Below are 12,922 nucleotides of genomic sequence, written 5' to 3'. Positions count from 1 at the left end.
AAATAGTACAAACTAAGCAAGCAAGCAAATCAGCAGTGTCAAGCTACAGAGATTCCTGTGAAAAGAGTTCATTTATAGTAAAGGGATGCTCTATGGAATTTTCCATTACTTCGTGCTTTTATGATACATACACAACGGGCTTTTATACAATAATTGCCAAATAAATGATTAAGCATGAGTCCTTGAATGAAAACTCAATTTTGAAAAAGAGATTGTATTTTATTTTATTTTATTTTTTAACTCTAGATTTTATTCCCCTCCAGGTCTACCCTCATACTGTTCCACATACCATATCTCTTTCCATGTCTCATCTCCATGAGGATGTCCCCACTCCACAGACCCCATCAGACCTCTAAACTCCCACAGGCCTCCAGTCTTTTCTGCATCTTTTCTGACTGAACACAGAAATACACCTGTGGGACTACTCTTATTAGCTGGTGTATCCTACCTAGTTGGTGATCCAGTGTCTGAAAAATATCAGGGGTCCAGGTTAATTGAGACTGCTGTTCTTCTTACAGAGTCACCCTCCTCCTCAGCTTCCTCCAGCTTTTACCTAATTCAACCACAGGAGTCATCAGCTTCTGTTGGTTGGTTGGGTGCAAATATCAGTGCCTGACTCTGTCATCTGCTTGTTGGGTCTTCCTGAGGAAAGTCATGATAGGTCCCTTCTTATGAGTGCTCCATAGCCTCTGTCAACCCTGGACCTTCTTTTCCTCAGGTTCTTCTCGATTTCCAGCCCTGCAATAATTTGAGACAGGAACAGTTGTAGATCAGAATTTTGAATGTGGGATGGCAACCCCATCACTCAATTGATGCCCTATCTTTCTGCTGGAGTGGGCTCTACAGGTTCCCTCTCCCCACTGTTAGGCATTACATCTAGCCCCACCTCTTTAAGTCCTGAGGGTCTCTTACCTCCCAGATCTCTGGTACGTTCTGGAAGGTCCTCCCAACATCCTGTCTCCTGAGGTCACCTGTTTCCATTTTGCTGGCCCTCAAGACTTCAGTCCTTTTCTCCCACCCAATACCAGAGCATGTTTCTTTCTTGCACCCCCTCCCAGACTCCTCTCCCTTAGGATATTTTCTGCTTCCATCCTTTTGCTTGCAAAGCTTAGAATGTCCTCGTTCATAATGTCTGAGTAGTATTCCACTGTGAAAATGAACCATACAATCTATATCCAATCTTATGTCCTGGGACATCTGGGTTGTTTCCAGCTTCTGGCTCAAGATTAGGTAGCCACTAGAAAGTCCCAGGTGCCAGGGAAGCAAGAGGTTTTCCTGACCATTACAGGGATGACATTAGCAGAAATGCCTAACAAAGAGGAGAGAGAATCTGTAGAGATCGTATCTGGTGGTGAAGCAAGGCCCCTGGTGGAGGGATGGGATCACCTACCAATCTCAAAAATATTAACCCAGAATTGCTTCTGTCTAAAGGAAATACAAAGACAAAGAGTGGAACAGAGACTAAAGTAATGGCCTTCCAGAGACCACCTCATCTAGGGATTCATTCCACCTGCAGACACCAAACCCAGACACTATTGTTAATGCCAAGCAATGCTTGCTCACAGATGTCTGGTATAGCTGCCATGTGAGAGGTGCTGTCAGATCCTGACAAATATAGATGTGGATGGTCATAACCGTTCATCTCATCGAGCTAAGAGACCACAAAGGAGGAGTTAGGGAAAAGACTGAAGGAGCTGAACAGATTTATAACACCAGAGGTAAAACAACAATATCAACCAACCAGATCTTCCAAAGCTCTCATGGACTAAACCAACAACAAAATAATACACATGGAAGGACCCATGACTCCAGCTGCATATGTACCCAAGGATTGTCTTATCTGGTGTAAATGAAAGGGGTGGCCCTTGGTCCTGTGAAGGCATAAGGGGATGCTAGGGTAGTGAGGTGGGGGTAGTTGGGTGGGTGAAGAAGCATCCTCATTAAAGCAGGAGCAGGAGGTATGGGATAAAGTGTTTGAGGAGGGGAAACTGGGAAAGGGGAGAAAGAATTTGAAATGTAAATAAATATGATAGCCAATATAAAAGAAGAACTTAAATTAATAAAAACATGTTTCAATGCCATAAAAATATAATGTTGCATTTTTTGTCAATTATATGCACTATAAGCACGCTTTGTGGAGGATAGTTAATTGTCACTCTTTTCTGAAACATTTACTTTCATTGCTATGCTACTTCTGTTCATAGAAGTGAGCTACCATTCTAATTAAAAGAAAATGACAAAGGTCAAATCTTCTACAGCTAATTACATGTGGCAAATAGCTCAAAATTCACATAATATATTCAGTACATAAACATGGAAATTGATTATAAAAACAACTGCTCTCAAATCTAATTATATGACAGTCTATTTAAATGATAGGATGACAACTAAAGGAGATATTTATAAAGCAACAAAAGTAAATCTCAGTTATAATTACATAGATTTATCCAACTGTAAATATGAAGATAAATGATATTTGCTAAGGATAGATAGAAATCTACCAAAAACCTATTATGAGCACTGAAGCTCTCAGTTTTTACATTATTGTGGGTCTTATTGGTTATGAAAAAATAAATAAACAAAAAGATAAACATTAGCAATTAAATTAATTGATTCATTTAAAATATGTGACTTTAGGATAGTTATATAATTTCATATTTAGAACGTCTACCTAGGTCTTGTAATTTTATATATGTGTGTGTGTGTGTGTATGTGTGTGTGTGTTTGTAAATCTGTGCTTTATATGAATAAAAATAAATCTTTTGATTTTACATTATTTTGCATGATTTAAGAAACAATGTTCTTTGTGAACAATAGGCAGCCAAACCTATACAATATAAATTTTATTGTATTATAATCTACACTTAAGTTTATAAAATGTAAGGGAAAATGAATATATATGAACGCAAAAGAATATGAATATATATGAACTACAAAACAACACTACCCAATGCCAGGCTGTAACAATTGATTATTGCAGAAGTGCAGGCTGAATTATGGATCTTTTGGCAAGTTTCATTACAAAATTGAAGATTTTTTTCAAAATCATGCAAAATTTATTAAAAATTGAAAAATATAAATATATTCGCATTCCGTGATCAAATTCTCTAAAGTTAATTCTAGGAGAATTTAGTTTGACTGGTAAACAAGGGGGAGATAGGCAAACCGAAAACAAAAAGGTTGGGACAAATTAATAGTAATACTCCTTTAATCTAAGGGGGTGGTGGGGGAGGGGGAGTGGGAGAAGGTGGGAAGGAGGGGATAGAATTTAAAATGTAAATGCAGGGAATATCCAAAACAAAACAAACAAAAAAACAAAAACAAAGATATCTAGTAATGTAAATTTATAGCCCTCAAATTTCAAATCATTTACAGAGGATGCCTTGCCTTGGGATCCACTGCATATGCAGTCACTAAACCCATGCACAACTGATGATGCCAAGAAATACTTATTGGCAAGAACAAGATAGGGGTGACTCCTCAGGGGATCTACCAGAGTAGAGATGAGCATGCTTGCAGCAAATTATCAGACTGAACACGGGGACCCCATTGAAAGAGCTAAAGAAAGGACTGAGGGAGCTGAAAGGGGTCGCAACCTCATGGAAAGTAATAGTAGATAACAGCATTATCAACCAACCAAACCCTCCACAACTCCCACAGACTAAAACACCAACCATTGAGCTCACATTGTGAGACCTATGGCTTCAGTTGCATGTGTAGTAGAAGATAGTAGTGTTTGGCATCAATGGCGGATGAGGCCTTTGGTCTAGTAAGGGCGCATTTTCCCAATGTAGGGAAATGCCAAGGCACTGAGGTGGAGAGAATAATCAGGGTTGAGGGCACATTTGTAGAGACAAGTGGAGGGGGATTGGGAAATGGGAGCAGACTGGGGAAAGGAGATAACATTTCAAATGTAAATACCGAGAGTATTTAATAAAATATTTAATAAGTCCAGCATTCTCAAGGACCCTAGACCCCTGAGATCTCTCAGACACTGAGCCACAAACCAGGCAGCATACACCAGCTGCCCCCAACACATATACAACAAATGACTGCCACTTCTGGACTCATTTAGAAAAGATGCACCTAACTCTCAAGAGACCGGAGTCCTCAGGGAGTTTAGAGTACTGGTGGCATGTGTGGGTGGGGACATCCTCTTGGAGACAGGGGGCAGGGAAGTATAAGATGTGGAAAGTCTGAAGGTGGACCAGGAAGGGTCCCATACTTTCTTACCCTGTACCTGTTTCTACAAGGATACCCCCTTACACACACACATACATACATACACACACACAGAGAGAGAGAGAGAGAGAGAGAGAGGGAGGGAGGGAGGGAGGGAGGGAGGGAGGGAGGGAGGGGGAGACAGAGAGAGAGAGAGAGAGAGAGAGAGAGAGAGAGAGAGAGAGAGAGAGAGAGAGAGAGAGAGACTTCCTCACTGCCTGGTGCCTGTTGAGTGTTAGGTGCATTATTCTCTGACTGACCCCAGACCAAGCAGTCCTCTGCTGTAAATGTGTTGGGGATCTCATATCAGCTGGTGAATGCTGCTTGGTTGGTGGTGATCCAGTGTCTGTGAGATCTCAGGATCCAGGATAATTGAGATTGCTGGTGCTCTCACAGTGTCCCTGTACTTGGTATGAGGAGCCTATGCCTTCCTTCTGTGAACCCAAACAGATCCTTCTTTCCTAACTTATCAGGGATTTGGTCACAAGAATGAGAGAGAGAGAAAAAGTGAATATAATGCTATAGGCTGTTAGCCTAGTGTGTATCATACATTCAAAATCATAGAGTAAGAAATTGTTCAATGTGAGCCAAAGAGTATCTCCAATTTTAAAATAAATATAGATATGTATAGATAGGAAATATGCCAAAAGAGAATTCAACTTTTAAGTTTTTAAAGGCTATCTTTCACATGAACTCAGTAGCAAATTTACTGAAAATTAGGCCTTAGTTTGCTATAATCTCTGTGAGTCACACATGCGACTATTGTGCTATATTTCAAAGCCTTGTTTCCTTGGTATGTTCTGTCCCCTCAGGCTCTTACATGCCTTCCTCCTCTTCTGCATGGCTCCCTAAGCCCAATGAGAGGGATTAGATGGAGAGTCCCATAAAGACTGAGTATTCAAAGGCCCTTCACTCTCTGTACATCATTGACTGTCGATCTCTGCATTTACTCTCTTCTACCGCATGAGGGATCTACTGTGATGATGAAGAGAATAGATTGTGTATAAAGAAATGAATGGAGGGGAGAAATCCAAATATTAGTGACCACACAAGCGGTGGACCCTCATTTCACACCTTCCTTTGCCGAAAGAGAGAAAGATAAGAAAGAACCTAAAAAAAGTGGTGTAAATATGTTAAGTGCCTGTCTTTGAACAGGAGTCCACCCCTAAAACAGCAAATCCCTATGAAAGAACCTATTATACAAAATTAAGTAATTAGCACATATCTTATTGGGGGGGTTAATACAGTTTAATGTGTGGTTTAGCATAGCATCATTTTAATTTTTATTTCAAAAATAGTAGGAAACTTTCAGTCATTCCAGATAAAACCCTGACTAATAAAGTCACCTTATCACCCACACCATATATGAAAAATCAGTTTATAACCTGTGTGCTTCAATTTATGTTAAGTTAAATTCATGAAAAACAAGAACATTTGACCAAGGGAAATCTTTGCTATCTAGAAAAAATAAATAATTTACAACACTCAAAACTTTTGCTAGGTTGATCATGTATTTTGATTTAAGTATACAAATAACAATATATCAAATATACAAAAAACAATATCCTTATTAGCCATATATTCGAATTTAAGAAAAGTAAGTATAAACTCTTGCTTTTTTAGCAGGATGATTTTAAAGAAACATAGCACAACAGGGTATGAATTATGATATAATAATTCACACCTATTGCATTGTTAGATATAAGGTCCTATTTAGTGCACAAGGTGTTGACTATTATCCCATAATTCACAGCATGAAGTGGTTTATTGAGTTTCTAAACAAGTCACTATAGAATTTTTTTATTAAAATGGTAAAATGTTCCAGTGTAAGATGTTTTTAAAATAAATTGTGAGAAAACCATAAGAATGAAATCCAAATAATATAAAATACTGTCTGGAGTTTTAAACACTGTACCTTCCTTTAACTAAAATGTATTTTTTTTCTTTTCTCATCTGATCTGACCCTGCATATACACATACATGCATATATACGTACATACACACACACACACAAAACACACACAGACACACACACACACACACACACACACACACACACATATATATATATATTCAAGTGGCCAACTTAGTTTGGCTATAATATAGCCACCACTGTAACAATTCTGTGTCACAAGCTACCACAGCTGCTGGCTTTTTTACAGTTCCTTCAGATCCACAGAATACTCTAACATTTACTTGTAATGTTAAAGTCTGACTGTCCATTATCAAGCAGGTGAAAATCATGAGCAGCTCCCAACTTGCTCCTGAGTACGGCTATACACCATGAAGTAGAAGTGGGCTTCACCTTTGACCTAGATATACCTAAAAGTGTTCTTGATTTTAATCAGCCAACTATAATGTAAGACATTTTTTTTCTACCTCATGCTCACAATAAACACTGAGCTAACACCAACCTCCTTATAATATCAATTTGCATAGAGAGACATATTCAGAGAAAAAGAAAAGTGTTAGTATGATTAGTTGTCAGGCTATTTTTAATAGTAAATGATTGTTAAAAGTAATTGCAATATTAGACACTCTGAAGAAGACCCCCATGTATTCTATCATACAGTCTATAAATAAAGATACGTTAACTTATTACATTTCAGCATCCATTACCTTTTTAAGTACTTCTCCACCAAAATGTTTGGGTCAGGATTTCTCTCCTAAACATCATAGATTCAGTTGGCCTTGCTAAATGGTAATATTTCTATCTCTGCCCCTCCCCCTAATGCTGTCATTATATATGAATCACTGTACTCCTCCTTTTAAGTGAGAGTAGATGATCCAAACACATTATTGTACAGCAAATAATCCTACCTACACACTCTCAAATAATACATTTTGATTATTAAAGGATTTTTGGGTTGTTTATTTCGTCATAGGCATTTTAAAAAACGATGTTCAGTTGTCTTAATGCCAAAGGACAAGTTTTCTTTCATGACAGTTGACGCTAGTTCTCATATGTAATTGCTGTTTATGGAAAAATAAAGTAATGCAATGACTTTTTAATAGCTCCAGGTAGTTTGTGCTTTGATGTTTGAGAGTAGAAATGTGTTTTCTATTCTTTACATATTATTTCATAATAGAAAGTAGGTCAAGAGATTCTATTGATTTTAATTATCTCAGGTTTTGTACTACAGAAATGTTCCAACAGAGCTTTGGCTGAATATTGAAAAGAATATAATTTGCACAAAGCATAATTATTTTAAAGGTAAGCTCCACCTTATTAACTCAAAACTATTTCACTATAGTCAGACACTTCACTAATCACTTCTAAATACCATCAAGGACATTTTTAGCTGCAGAATTGATCTGCTAGCCATATCAATTAGACTATACAAAGTGTAAATCGAACTACTTTTTATTTTATATTGGAATCATTAAATTAAAATAAATAAAGATAATGAGCTTAAAATACAATATTGAAGATTTCATATTACTATTTAGTGGTGTGTGTGTGTGTGTGTGTGTGTGTGTGTGTATGTGTATGTGTGTATGTGTGTGACATACCACCATGGTGAATATACAGAGTCCAGAAAATAAGATGTTGTATAGTTTTCTAATATCCATATTACTAAAATTCTGTTCAGTTAATCTTCAGTTAATAAAAATATAATCTGTTCTGTTTATTTCTACAAATGTAGACTTTTGTCATCCTCATTATTATAGGTTCAAAGACATGTACCTATCTACTACATAGTTCTATAAGTAATTATTTTTAATGATTTACCCCTTTTGATTTTTTCTAATTTCAACACAATAAGCTTCAAGCAAAAATTAATGTCCATATTCATTTTGAGGAGCTTTTTCTTAAATCTGCCTATTAAAAGTTTTGATGAAGGCTAATAATAGATTAAAGTCGTTCATACCTAATACTAAAACATTAGTGGTAAATTACAAAAACCCTACAATTTCTTAGCTTCTATGATACCCATGTTCATCAGCACTTGTTACTGAGAAAAAACATTTCTAAGAAAATCAACTTAAAGAACAAAATGTTGAGAGTGTACACTTCCAGCCCAGGTTCATCAGGACCAGACCAGCAGCCCGCCCACCCACATGTCCCAAGGAGCTCTAAAATAGCTACAGGAAAGTTTTCCATCCTAATTGGATGAGTGAGTCAACTTCTTCTGTCCACCTTCTACCCCAGGAGAGGCCACACAGAACTCTCCCAGTTCAAGCAGAAGAAATGCCTGGGAGAGCATACTTCTGGCCCAAGGCCAAACATGAAGCAGATACATCAGGACTGGGCTCTGCCATTGGAATGCACATCCTACACTGAAAGAGAAAACAATCTTCCTCTGGAGACCACGGTCCCTGAGACCCACAAAAGAGACAAGCTCCAATAAGTGACAAGAAAATCACCTAGCATCTCCTATAACAAGATGGCAAAAGGCAAGCACAAGATTCTAAGAAACTGAAACCAAGACAACCTGGCAACATCGGAACCCAGTTCTCTCACAACCACAAATATTGGATATCCCAACTCACTAGAAAAACAAGATTTAAAGTTAAAAATCATACTTCAGGATGATGATGGAGATATCTTAGAAGCACATAAAAACAAAGAAGTACTGGAAAACCAGGAGAATACAGGAAAACAAGTTGAAGCCCTTAAAGAGAAAACACAAAAATCACTTAAAGAGCTAAAGGAAAGGACAAAAACCAGGTAAAGGAACTGAAAACAGAAATAGAAACAATGAAGAAAAACCTAATGGAGAAAACCCTAAAATTGGAAAACCTAGAAAAGACATTAAGAGTAGATCACCACCAGAATACAAGATATGGAAGAGAGAATCTCAGGAGCAGAAGATAACAGAGAAATCATTGGCAAAACAGTCAGAGAAAATGCAAAAGTCAAAAAGATTCTAAGCCAAAATCTCCAGGAAATTGAGGAGACAATTAGAAGACCAAACTTAAGGATAATAGGTGTAGAAGAGGGTGAAGAATATCAGCTAAAAGGCACAATAAATATCTTCAGTTATAGAAGAGAAGTTCCCTAACCTAAAAAATGAGAGGACCATGAACAATCAAGAAGCCTATAGAGCCCCAAATAGAATGAACCAGAAAAGAAATTCATTCAGACACATAATAGTCAAAACAACACATGCTCAAAACAAAGAAAGAATACTAAAAGAAGTAAGAGAAAAAGGACAGGTAACATATAAAGGCAGACTGATCAGAAATACACCAGACTTCTCAACACTTACTGTGAAACCTAGAAGATCCAGGACTTACATCATACAGACCCTAAAGGAAAACAAGTTCCAGCCCAGGTTACTATATCCAGCAAAACTCTTAATCATCATATGTAGAAAAACTAATATGTTCCAGGACAAAAAACAAATTTACACAATATCTGTCCATAAATTCAACCCTACAAGGTATAATAGATAAAAAAAAAAACACCTCCACAAAGAGGGATACTTCAACCATAGAAAAATCAAGAAACTAATCCTCTTGCAACAAGCACCAAAGAAGAAAAGCACACAATCATAAATCTACCTGTTACAACAAAAATAACAGGGCACATCAATGACTATTTGTAATATTCCTTAACATCAATGGAATTAATTCTCCAATAAAAAGACATAGACTATCAGACTGGATAAACAAACAAGATCCAGAATTTTGCTGTGTACAGGAAACTCATCTCAGCAACAAAGACAGGCACTACCTCAGAGTAAAATGTTGGGAAGAAAACTTTCCAAGCAAATGGTCCCAAGAAACAAGCTGGAGGACCTATCCTGATATCAAATAAAACTGATTTTCAACCAAAAGTCATCCAAGAAGACAAGGAAGGACACTTTTTACTCATCAAAGAAAAAAATTTATCAAGAGAATCTCTCAATACTGAACATCTATGCTCCATATACATGAGCACCCACATTCATAAAAGCAACTCTGCTAATATTCAGAGCACATATTACACCACACACAATAGTAGTGACACTTCAACACCCCACTCTCATCAATGGACAAATCATGGGTGCAGAAACTGAACAGAGACACAGTGAAACTAAGAGAAGTTATGAACCAAATAGATTTAGCAGACATGCATAAAATATTTAATCCTAAAACAAAATAATATACCTTCTTCTAAGCAACTCACAGTACCTTCTCCAAAATTGGCCATATAGTTGGTAGCAAAATAAGCATCATCAAATACAAGATCAAAATAATTCCATGCATTCTATCAAATCATAATTGACGAAGGCTAGTCTTCAATAACAACAACAACAGCAACAACAAAAAGCCTACATACCCATCAAAACTAAAGAATGCTCTACTCAATGACAGCTTGATCAAGGAAGAAATAAAGAAAGAAATCAAAGACTTCTTAGAATTTAATGAAAATGAAGGGACAACATACCCAAATTTATGGGATACAATGAAAGCAGTTCTAAGAAGAAAACTCACAGCATATGTGCTTCAAAAAATAAATAAATAAATAACTGCAGAGAACATACACTAACAACTTAAAAGATCAACTGAAAGCTGTAGAACAAAATGAAGCAGATACAGCCAAAAGGAGTAGACGGCAGGAAATAATCAAACTCAGAGCTGAAATCAACCAAATAAAGACAAAAGGAACTATACAAAGAATTAACAAATGAAGAGAAAATCAATAAGATTGATGAACCCTTAACCAAATGAACCAGAAGGCACAGAGAGTGTATCCAAATTGATAGAATCAGAAAGGAAAGGGAGACATAACAACAGAAACTGAGGAAATTAAAAAAACTACCAGATCCTATTACAAAAGACTATATTCAACAGAACTAGAAAATCTAGAGGAAATGCACAATTTTCTAGACAGATACCAGGTACCAATGTTAAATCAGGATCAGATAAACCATCTTAGCAGCCCCATAACCCCTATGGAAATAAAAGCAGTCATCAAAAAGCTCCTAACTAAATAAAGCCCAGGACCTGATGGGTTTAGTACAGAATTCTATTAGACCTTCATAGCAGACCTAATACCAATACTCTCCAAACTATTCTACAATATAAAAACAGAAAGAATGCTACCTAATTCACTTTTTGAAGCCACAATTACACTCATTTCTAAAAATCACAAGATCCTACAAAGAAAGAGATCTTTAGACCAATATATATCACAAAAGGACAGACACAATATGCAGTCACTGATAATTGAATACTAGTTCCAGAAAGCTCTGAATACCCAAGAAACAACTCACAGATCATATGAAGTTCAAAAAAAGAAAGGACAAAAAACAGAAGCCTCATAGAAAACAACAAGTGTATAACAACCACTCAGAGTGGGATACACCTAGACGTATCATTCATAACTCAAGAGCTAAGAAAATAGCCTTGTGGCAATTTTTGGTATTTAAAAATGATCATGTTTAACCTATACACACCAAGAAAAATTCAACTATTTTCATGTTGTGTTTTGTTTTACATGTACTTTATGCTTATGGTAACTAGTAAGATTTCAACTCATACTTTCAAAAGTTTAAAAAACAATCAAGTACTGACAAAAATATATTCATATAGTAATATGCCAAAATGCTTTTAAAAATCTGTACATGTATCTTGCTTTTTTAAAAATAAAGTTATAAGAAAAAAAAGGAAAAGGAATAAAAATTCTTGTAAACTGAATTCGAGAACACATCAACACATTCATTCACCATGATCAGGTGGGCTTCAGCCCAGAGATGCAAGGATGGTTGATTATATGGAAATCCATCTATATCATCCACTAAGTAAAGCAACTCAAAGAAAAAATTCCATGACTATCTCTCTAGATGCTGAGAGAGCATTTGAGAAGATAAAACATCCCTTCATGTTAAAAATTTTGGAAAGATCAGGTATTCAAGGCACATACTTCAATATAGTAAAAGCAATACACAGTATGCCAGTAGCCAGCAACAAAGTAAATGGTGAGAAACTTGAAGCAATCCCACTAAAATCAGGGACTAGACAAGGCTGCTCACTCTCCGCCTACCTATTCAATATAGTACTGGAAATACCAGTCAGAGGAATAAGACAACAAAAAGAGGTCAAAAATGGATACAAATTGGAAAGGAAGAAGTCAAAATATCACTATTTGCAGATGATATGATAGTATAATTAAGTGACCCTAAGAATTCCACGAGGGAAATTTTGCAGCTAATAAACACCTTCAGCAAAGTGGCTAGATATAAAATTAATTCAACCAAATCAGTAGCTTTTCTCTACACAAAGGAAAAATCAGGCTGAGAAAGAAATGGAAGAATTGACAGCCTTCACAATATCCACAAAGAATATAAAATATCTTGGGGTGACCCTAACCAAGTAAGTGAAGGGTCTCTATAAAAAGAACTTTAAGCCTCTGAAGACAGAAATTGAAGAGACCTCAGAAGATGGAAAGATCTCCCATCCTCATGGATTGGAAGGATCAACATTTTAAAAATGGTCATCTTTCCTAAGGCAATCTACAAATTCAATGCAATGCCCATCAAAATTACAATGAAAAAGCAGTTTGCAAATTTATTTGGAATAACATTCATACTGAAAATAATATCTACAGTTTAAATATGTTATCTTGCAGTCTGTCTCTAGATTTTTTGAAAAAATAAATTTGTTATATGACAAAATTTCATATAACATTTATTATATTCTAATGTTTAGTAACCTTCTTAATACATTAAAATAATGAAACAAAGATACTTAACAGAGATTTAAAGCTAAA

This window comes from Micromys minutus (assembly GCF_963924665.1).
Source record: "Micromys minutus genome assembly, chromosome: 15".
NCBI lineage: Eukaryota > Metazoa > Chordata > Mammalia > Rodentia > Muridae > Micromys > Micromys minutus.
The sequence above is the reverse complement of the archived record's forward strand: the minus strand, read 5'-3'. Positions refer to the sequence as shown.